Genomic DNA, 8924 nt, shown 5'->3' on the forward strand with positions numbered 1-8924 from the left:
TCTTGATTATGAATACTCACTTCCTCAGATTTCATCCAATTTTAACTTAAGTTCTTTCTCTCCTTTTCACATTCTCACACCACCCCCAAGCTCTCCACTGCTTATCCTGCTGCAGTTGCTATGACAACATGCCACAGGCTGAGAAGTCCAAGGTAAAAGTGTAGCTTAGTTGGCACCTGCTTCATAGTTCACAGGTGTCCTTCAGCCTGCCATGTCCCCATTGGCAGAACTTGTACAAGAGTGCTCTCTTGGGCCTGTCTGATAGGATGCTAACCTCAGAAGGACACACCACACTCTGAGCTCATTACTTCTCCTAAGTCCCAGATCTGAATACTGTCACAGTGCGGGCCAGGATGCTCTGTCTTTGTGCTTTAGTGTGCTTGCTTCTCCAGCTGCCATCACAGCCTCTTGTGTTTGACTTTGATTCTGCCTTCTGTTTGATCCAAGCTGCCGCCACCCCTCTCTAGAGGAGTGTTCAGTGTTGTTACTGTGTTCTTCAGCTTGATGATCTCTGGCGCCTTAAACATGAAGTTTTATCTGTGGAGAGGCTTTTACTTTCTTCTCTTGCTAACAGCAAATGCGCTTGTGAGTTAGGTTTTTATTAGCATGCATTATGTTCGATAATGGGTTTCATCATATTTTCACACATGTATTTTGATCACATTCACCCCGTTACTCTCTTGTCCTCCTCTCACCGTGGCTGACTCCCCTTCTTTTCTCAACTCCTCTTCCCTCTACTTGCATACCTCCTGGGAGGAGTGAACAGCTGAGCTTAATCACTTGCAGGAACATGGATGGGGAATTTTTTTATGGGAGCGTTGGCATCTTACCACATGGCTACAGGATTGAAGAAGATGTCTTTGCATTTCCCAGCAATGTCTTCCCATTTCTTGCTTATAAACCATCAAAGAGGGACGGGGCCTTGTGGGCCTCTCTGCACTCCATGGCATCATGTTGATGGAATCTGTCCCAGGCAGGTCTCCAGAAAGTACCCACAGCTGGTGGAGTTTCTGAGTGCGATGGCCGTGCCTCACTCAGAAGACAGCGCGCAACAACTGTCACCTCTTCCTCTAATATTCTTTTAGACTCTTTCTACCATGTTCCCTGAGTTTTCATGGAGCTAATGCAGATGTCTCACTCAGGATGGGACACTTTCTGTCCCTTATTCTCAGCACTTTGACTGGTCACGATTCTCTGCACTAATTACTGCCCACTGCAAAAGCAAACTTCTCTGGACAGGTGTGAGCAGCCTATCGGTAAGAACAAAGGTGCTTAGGAGGAAGGTCACTAGCTACACCATGCCCATTTGACAGAGCGGCAGCAGCAGCTTTTCCGCTAGAGCCTATGACCTCTCTTGCCATGGGCTTTTGATCAGGTTAACAGCACTAGGTAAGAATTCCTTCCTGTGGAGTGGGCCTGGAATCCTATCAGAACTTGCTTACTCTGGGCAGGTAAATTACAGGACTGTTTTATTAAGGTTGGTTGGTATCTTAGCTATTTTCTATTGCTTTGAAGCCACACCACAGCCAAGGCAACTCATTGAACAAAGGTTTCATTTGAGGCTCATGGTTTCAGAGGGTTAGAGTTCAAAACCATCATGACAGCAGGTAGGCATGGCATTGGAGCAGTAGTTAAGAGCTTATATCATTTTTAAAAAATGAGTTTAAGACTAGTGTGGAGTTCATAGATAGTTTCAGGCCAGTCTGAGTACCAGAGTGATGGTGTGTCCAAACAAAACAAAATACACTTCCTTTTCTTTTTTATTTGAGATTTCATCTTTACATTTATGTTGAAATAACACACACTCAATATCAAAGTGAAATATCAAATATCAAACATTCTGTTGGCTTAAGCTTTATGGATTAGCTGCTTGCTGAGCCACTAACATAAATTCTGAGTACTTCTAATTATGGTATGCCAAGACTCTGTGAAACTTTGTAAAATATTTATTTTAAAGGCATACAACTTAATGTTTTTAATAGTATTTATTCATAGGAAGGGCACACACTTTCTAGTATCTTTAATACTGAACTGAATAAAATTATCTTATTTTTCTACTTTTCTGTCTTTTGGTTATGTTTTTAATAATACATATTTTTAACACATAACACACACTATATTTTAATGGAATTTTTCATACAATATTTTCTGATTAAACAGACAAATAAAACAAACCAACCAAACTCAAACAAAACAAAAACCTCAAGAAAACATACTTAGAACATCCCACAAAAATGGAAATCAAAATAAACAAAAGATCAGTAAGACAAAAAAAAAAAAAAGCCCAAAACCAAGCAAAATCAATCAAAAGGTTTATCAAAGCACCATTGAGTTTGTTTTGTGTTGACTGAATACTTTCTGGGTATAGTTAATAGACCCAGTGAGACTCCTTTGTGAGAAACCTGATTTTTCCTTTTCCCGTGGGTATGAGTTACAGCTAGCTTCTTGGTTAGGAGTGGAAGCCCGTGTCCACTTACCCTCCCAATGTTAGGAACCCTTTTGGTGTGAACCTGTGCATGCTGCCATAGTCTCTGTGAGTTCACATGTCCATCAATCTTGTGTCTAGAAGACACGGTTTTCTTGGAGTAACTTATCATCTCTAGCTCTTACAGTTTTTCAGCCTCCTCCTCTGCATAGTTCCCTGAGCCTTCAAGAGAAGACTTTGATAAAGATGTCTCATTTAGGGGGTGAGTGCTCCAAAGTCCCTTACTTTCTGCACATTGACGAGTTGTGGGTCTCTGAGTTAGTATCCATCTACTGGAAGAAGAAGCTTCTCTGAAGAAGGCCAAGGGAGGCACTGATTTATGGGTATAGCAGAATGCCATTACAAGTCATTTTGGTGCTGTGTTCTTTCAGCAGAACACTGTTATCAGATTGTCTTCCTGGGCCCATGACCTATCTAGTCTCAGGTTCTTGCTATCTATAGCAGTGTCAGGTATGGGCTGCCTCTCATGAGGTGGACTTTAAAGTCACTAAGAAAGTGCTTGGGTACTTCTATAACATTTATGCCACATTTATGCCATTTTTTCTTTTTCTTTTTCTTTTCTTTTTTTGCTTCATGAATCAAGCCATAGATTTATTTGGGGTGCACATCTCTAATTATTGCTAACAAATTAAGAACTGGGTACAGACATAAGAAAGCTCTAGGTACATCTGAAAGTTTTAGCTGGTTTTGGAAACAGGGTTGGCACAAACTACAGAGGAAAGGACCCCTGGGGACTATTCAGTGTGGTCTTCCCAGCTCCTTCCTAATGATTGTGGGAGTAAAGGCCCAAGGCTTTGGTCACTCAGGAGAATGCCTACAGTCACAAAGTGTTTAAGGGTCAGGCCACCCCAAGGCATCTGTGCATCTGCTATTACTGCTGTGAGGTTGATGAAATGCTTATTTTTGGACAGGGTTTTCAGAGCCTGAGGAAGGCTTAGTGGCAGGAGTAGGTAAGGGCCCAGGCCCCTTCTGGCTAGTGGCAGGTTGCACAGGCCTTTTCTTTTTGAGGATTAGGATCTTATTCTTGCACTTTGCTGGGGTCCAGCTTGTTCACAAAGGCGTCAGGCTCTTCTGTGAGCAGGCTCATGTTGTAGGTGATGGGTTTGTACATGCTGAACCATTGCTTAGCCTGTGGGCTAATGCCGTAGCAGGTGAAGGCATACTGCCACTGGAGCAGGCCCAAGTGGGTGATGAGCAGGCGGTAGTAGGCGGTGAAGGTATCTGTGAGAAAATGCCAGTATAATGCTCTGTCTCGGAACCAGATCTCAGTGGCATGTGCTAATCCAGGTTTCCCATTTTTGTAGACAAGGCAAACTTACCCATTCCCGTTGCATGAATCCAGCTCAAATATTGCACTGTGATTACCAAAGTGAGGCTTTTCTTCATTGTCTTCTTGAGTATCATCTTCTAGGTCTGCCAGAGTTGGTGAGTTAGGAAGTGAATGCATGGAAGACTGAATGACTTGAGTCAGTTTGAAATGCCGTTAATCACCATGCTTCCCAGTGGAATGATTTGCTCATCTAGCTTCACACTCCAGTCATATGAAAACCATTGGTCATCAAGTAGAAGTTTTTCACATCCTCAGGCATCACACAATTGTTTTTCTGTTCCCATGAAGAAATCATATGACATTCAGCAGGCAGCTTTTCTATTATGCTCACCTCTGTCACACCTGGGGAAGATTCTAGGATGCGGGTGACGCCTAGGGTCAACTTCTCCAGGTGCGGCTTGCTGCCGGCTTGCAGTGGGGGTGACGTCTCCTCCATGGCAAATGTCCCCGCTCCTCGCATGCCAGCGGCAGCCACAACAACCGGTGCCACCTGCGCTGGTGTTTTTTTTGCAGGCTGGTCACTATTGTGGTGCACTGAGTTTGTAGTTGGGAGACTTCGAGAATTACCTTTCTCCTCTGGTAACATGTAGAGTACCTTCTAGTACTGTGAAGGCTAGTCGGGAGGGGTGCAGCTTCTAATGATGATGCCCCAGCTTGACTTGTCCATGTTTGATGACACAGGCAATAAGGCCTTGTCATCAGGTGATGGCTCCCTTCTTATCTCTAATTTCATTGATTTGAATCTTCGCTTTCCATCTCACAGTTAATTTGGTTTAGAATTTGTCAATCTTGTTGATTTTCTCAAAGAACTAACTTCCTGTTTAATTGATTTGTGTGTGTATATATGTTTGTTGGTTGTTTCTGTTTCATGATGTAGCATTTAGTGTTAGGAACTTGCCTCTTAGAACCATCTCCATCGTGTCCTACAAGTTTGGTTATGTTGTGTTTTCATTTTCATCTAATTCGCAAAAGTTTTAAGCTTCCTTCTTTATTTCTGTCTTGTTCATTTTTTTTTTTATTTGGTACTGACTTGTTCAGTTTCCATGAGTTTGTATGCTTTCTGTTGTTGATGATATTTAATGTTAATACATGGGGCTCAGGTAGGATTCAGGGAGTTGTTTGAAATTTCTTATATCAGTTGAGACTTGATTTGTGTCCAAGTATCAGTTTTAGAGAAAATTCCATAGACTGTTGATAAGAATCTATATTTTTTTGTGTTTGGGTGAAATGTTGTATATGTATCTTCCAGGTCTATTTGCTTTATGATGTTATCTAACATCAGCATTTCTCTCTTTAGTTTTTATCTGAATGACCTATCTGCTGTCAAGAGTGGGACATTGAAGTTGCCTGGTGTCATTGTACGAGGTGCAATACGTGATTTTAATCGTAGTAGTGTTTCTTTTATGAGCTTGTATGACCTTGTGATTTGTGCATGAATGTTTAGGATTTTAATAGCCTCTTGTAGGACTTTTTCCTTGATGGATATGTAGTGTCCTTCTCCATCTCTTCTGATTAGTTTGGTTTGAAGTCTATTTTTTTTTTCAGATATTAAAATGACTACATCTGCTTGCTTCCTGGCTCCATTTGTTTGGAATACATTTTTCCATCCTTTCACCCTGATGTAATGTTTATCCTTGATGATGAAGTGGGTCTCTTTTTTAAATTATTTTTTTTATCTTATTCACTTTACATTCCTATTTTATCTCTCTTCCTCGTCTCCTCCCAGTTCTTCCCTCCTTCTCCCTCGCCCCCTCCCCCTCCCGTAGTCCTCAGAAAGGGGGACTCCTCTCTTACCATATGACCCCAGCCTATTAAGTCTCATCAGGACTGCCTGCATCTTCTTCCTCTGTGCCTGGCAAGGCCACCCTGCCAGGGGAAAGTGATTAAAGAGCGGGCAACAGAGTCCATGTCAGAGGCAGTCTCTGTTCCCCTTACTAGAGGACCCACATGGAAACTGAGCTGACTATTGGCTACATCTGGGTAGGGGGCCTAGGACTAGTCCATATATAGCCCATGGTTGGTGCATCAGTCCCTGCAGGGCCCCCTGGGCCCAGATTTGTTGGCTCTGTTGGTCTCCTTGGGGGACTCCTGTTCTTTCTGGGTCCTTCTATATCCCTACTCTTCTATAAGACTCCCTATTCTCTGCTCAAAGTTTGGCTGTGTGTCTCAGCATCTGCTTCAATCCCCTGCTGTGTGGAGTCTTTCAGAGGACATCTATGATAGGCTCCCTTCCAGTTCTCTTTCTTTAGCTGCTTCTGGTGTCTATTCTTTTTGCCCTTCTGAATGAGAATTAAACATCTCTGTTATTTAACTTCTTTAGGTCTGTGGATTTTAGTATGGTTATCCTGTATTATATGGCTAATATGCACTCATAAGTGAGTTTATACCATGTCCTCTGAGTCTGGGTTACCTCACTCAGGATGATATTTTCTAGTTTCATCCATTTGCTTGCAAATTGCATGATTTCCTTATTTTTTTATTCTTTATTAATTACACTTTATTCACTTTGTATCCCCCCGTGGTTCCTTCCCTCCTCCCATCCCAATCCCTCCTTCCTCCATCCTCTGCATGCATGCCCCTCCCCAAGTCCACTGATAGGGGAGGTCTTCTTTTCCTTCTGTCTGACCCTAGTCAATTAGGTCTCATCAGAAATGGTTGCATTGTCTTCTTCTGTGGCCTGATGATGCTGCTTCTGCCCTGCAGACTATCAATGCAGATGCTGAGACTTATGATTTCCTTATTTTTAATGGCTGAGTAGTATTCCATTGTGTAAATGTACCACAGTTTCTTTATCCATTCTTCAGTTGAGAGACATCTAGGTTGTTTCCAGATTCTGAGTATTACAAATAAAAGTGCTATGAACATAGCTGAGCAAATGTCCTTGTTGTATGGTGGAGCATCTTTTGGGTATATATAGCCAGGAGTGGTATAGCTGGGTTACTCCCAGATTGCAGAGTTACTCCCAATTTTCTGAGAAAGCACCATATTGGTTTCCAAAGATGTTGTACAAGTTTGTACTCCCACCAGCAATGGAGTGTTCTTTCTCCACATCCTTACCAGCATGTGCTGTTACTTGAATTTTTAATCTTTGCCATTCTGACAGGTGGAAGATGGAATCTCAGAGTCCTTCTGATTTGCATTTCCTTGGTGACTTGAGGAAGTTGAGCATTTCTTTAAGTGCTTTTTAGCCAATTGAGATTCTTCTTCACCCCATTTTTAACTGGATTATTTGATTTGTTGGTATTTAATATCTTGAGTTCTTTATATATTTTGGATATTAGCTCTCTGTTGGATGTAGGATTGGTAAAGATTGAAGTGGGTTTCTTGGATGCAAAAGATAAAGAAGCACTGTTTCCTAGTTTAATCTATTAGTCTGTGCATTTTATTGGTGAATTGAGACTATTAATATTGAGAGCTATCAATGAACAGTGATTATTGATTCTTGTTATTTTGTTGGTGTGGTGTGAATTCTCCTCACTCTTGATTTGCTCTTTTGGGATTTTTTATTCCTTGTGTCTTATTGGGTGTGTTTAACCTCTTCAGACTGACATTTTTTTTTCAGCTGCCTTCTGTAGATCTGGATTGGTAGACAGAAATTGCTTAAATTTGGTTTTATAATGGGATGTTTTTCTTTCTCTGTCTATTGTAATTGATAGTTTTTGCTAGGTACAGTAGTCTGGGCTGGTATCTTTGGACTCTTAGAGTTTCTATGACATCCATTGTAGAGAATAGGAAGGATAATGAACATTTCCTGCCTGAGTCTCAGCACAGTGTGCCCACTGCGGGGGGGCCTTCGCCAAAAGTGTTTCTTCAGATTGCAGCTGACACAAAGTAATGGAGATGGGCTTGAAAAGAACTGAGAGGGTTGGAAGGAAAGAGCTAAGCTGGGTCTGCACAAGAAGGCAGGGTCCAGAACTCATATCTTGATCCATAAGTAGTAGGCAAAGATAGAAAGCATACACCGGGAATGGAATGGCAGGACTCTTTTGAAACCCCAAAGCCCACCTCCAGTGACACACCTTGTCTTATTAAGAGTTATTATTACTGTGATGAAACACCATGACCACAAGCAACTGTGGGAGCAAAGAGTTTATTTGGCTTACGCATTCAGCATTACAGTTGACCAAGGGAATCCAAGGTAAGAATTCAAACCAGTCAGGAGCCTGGAGGCAGGACCTGAGGCAGAAGTCATGGAGAAGTACTGTTTACTGGTTTGCTCTGCATGACTTGTTCATCCTGCTTTATTATGGAACCCAGGACCACAAGCCCATGGCGATACCACACTCAATGGCCTGGGCCTTCCAACATCAATCACTAAGAAAACATCCTACAGGCTTGACTGCATCCCAGTCTTAGAGAGATAATTTCTCATTTGAGGTTTCCTCCTCTCAAGTGACCATAGCTTGTGATAAGTTGACATAAAACTAGACAGCACACATCTCCTCCAATAAGGCTGTACCATCTAATCCTTCTCAAACAGTTCCACAAATGAGGGACCAAACATTCAACTAATTAGCCCATGATGGCCATTCCCCTTCAAGCCACCACAGTTGGCTTTAGACATGCTCTCTTCCCTGTGTTTTAAACATCTTTACTGAATTCCTTTTCCTAATTCTGTGTTGATGACTTCCCATTAGGCAAAGTAGACATCTTTTCCCGTCTTCTTGGACTGAGCTTTTACAGGGATCTGGCCAGAGATTCTCATGGCCTTCATTAACTCTTAACCTGGCTGGAGACAGAGCAGCTGTGGTCTTAGTCTACTTAATCTGTTCAGAGCTAGTGGGAAAGCTGTGGTGTGTGCCAGTCTAGGCTAGCATTTTCATTCTCCTCTGCATTGTTACACTAGGATGGACTGGCCTATCCGATGCTCAAGACTGAGAACACAAATGCCAGTTCCTTGGGTCAGTACCTTGTTTCTTTTCCTGTTGTTGTGCTGCAATGCCCTGATGGGAGTAACTCAAAGAAGAAAAGATGTAGTTTTGCTCACAGTTCTATGCTACAGTCCATCATAAAAGGACCTGCAGCATCAGGAGCTTGAGAGAGTTGGTTGTATTGCATCTGTATTACATTACATTACATTACATTACATTACATTACATTACATTACAT

The 8924-nt window shown here is 42.1% G+C and overlaps 1 pseudogene; it reads right to left on the reverse strand.

Annotated features, from left to right (window-relative positions):
* Positions 1 to 3382: 3382 nt before the first annotated feature.
* Positions 3383 to 4251, reverse strand: LOC129690364 (tubulin polyglutamylase complex subunit 2-like; annotated as a pseudogene).
* Positions 4252 to 8924: the final 4673 nt, after the last annotated feature.

The sequence above is a fragment of the Psammomys obesus genome, unplaced genomic scaffold, assembly GCF_907164565.1.
Source record: "Psammomys obesus unplaced genomic scaffold, mPsaObe1.curated_primary_1811, whole genome shotgun sequence".
NCBI lineage: Eukaryota > Metazoa > Chordata > Mammalia > Rodentia > Muridae > Psammomys > Psammomys obesus.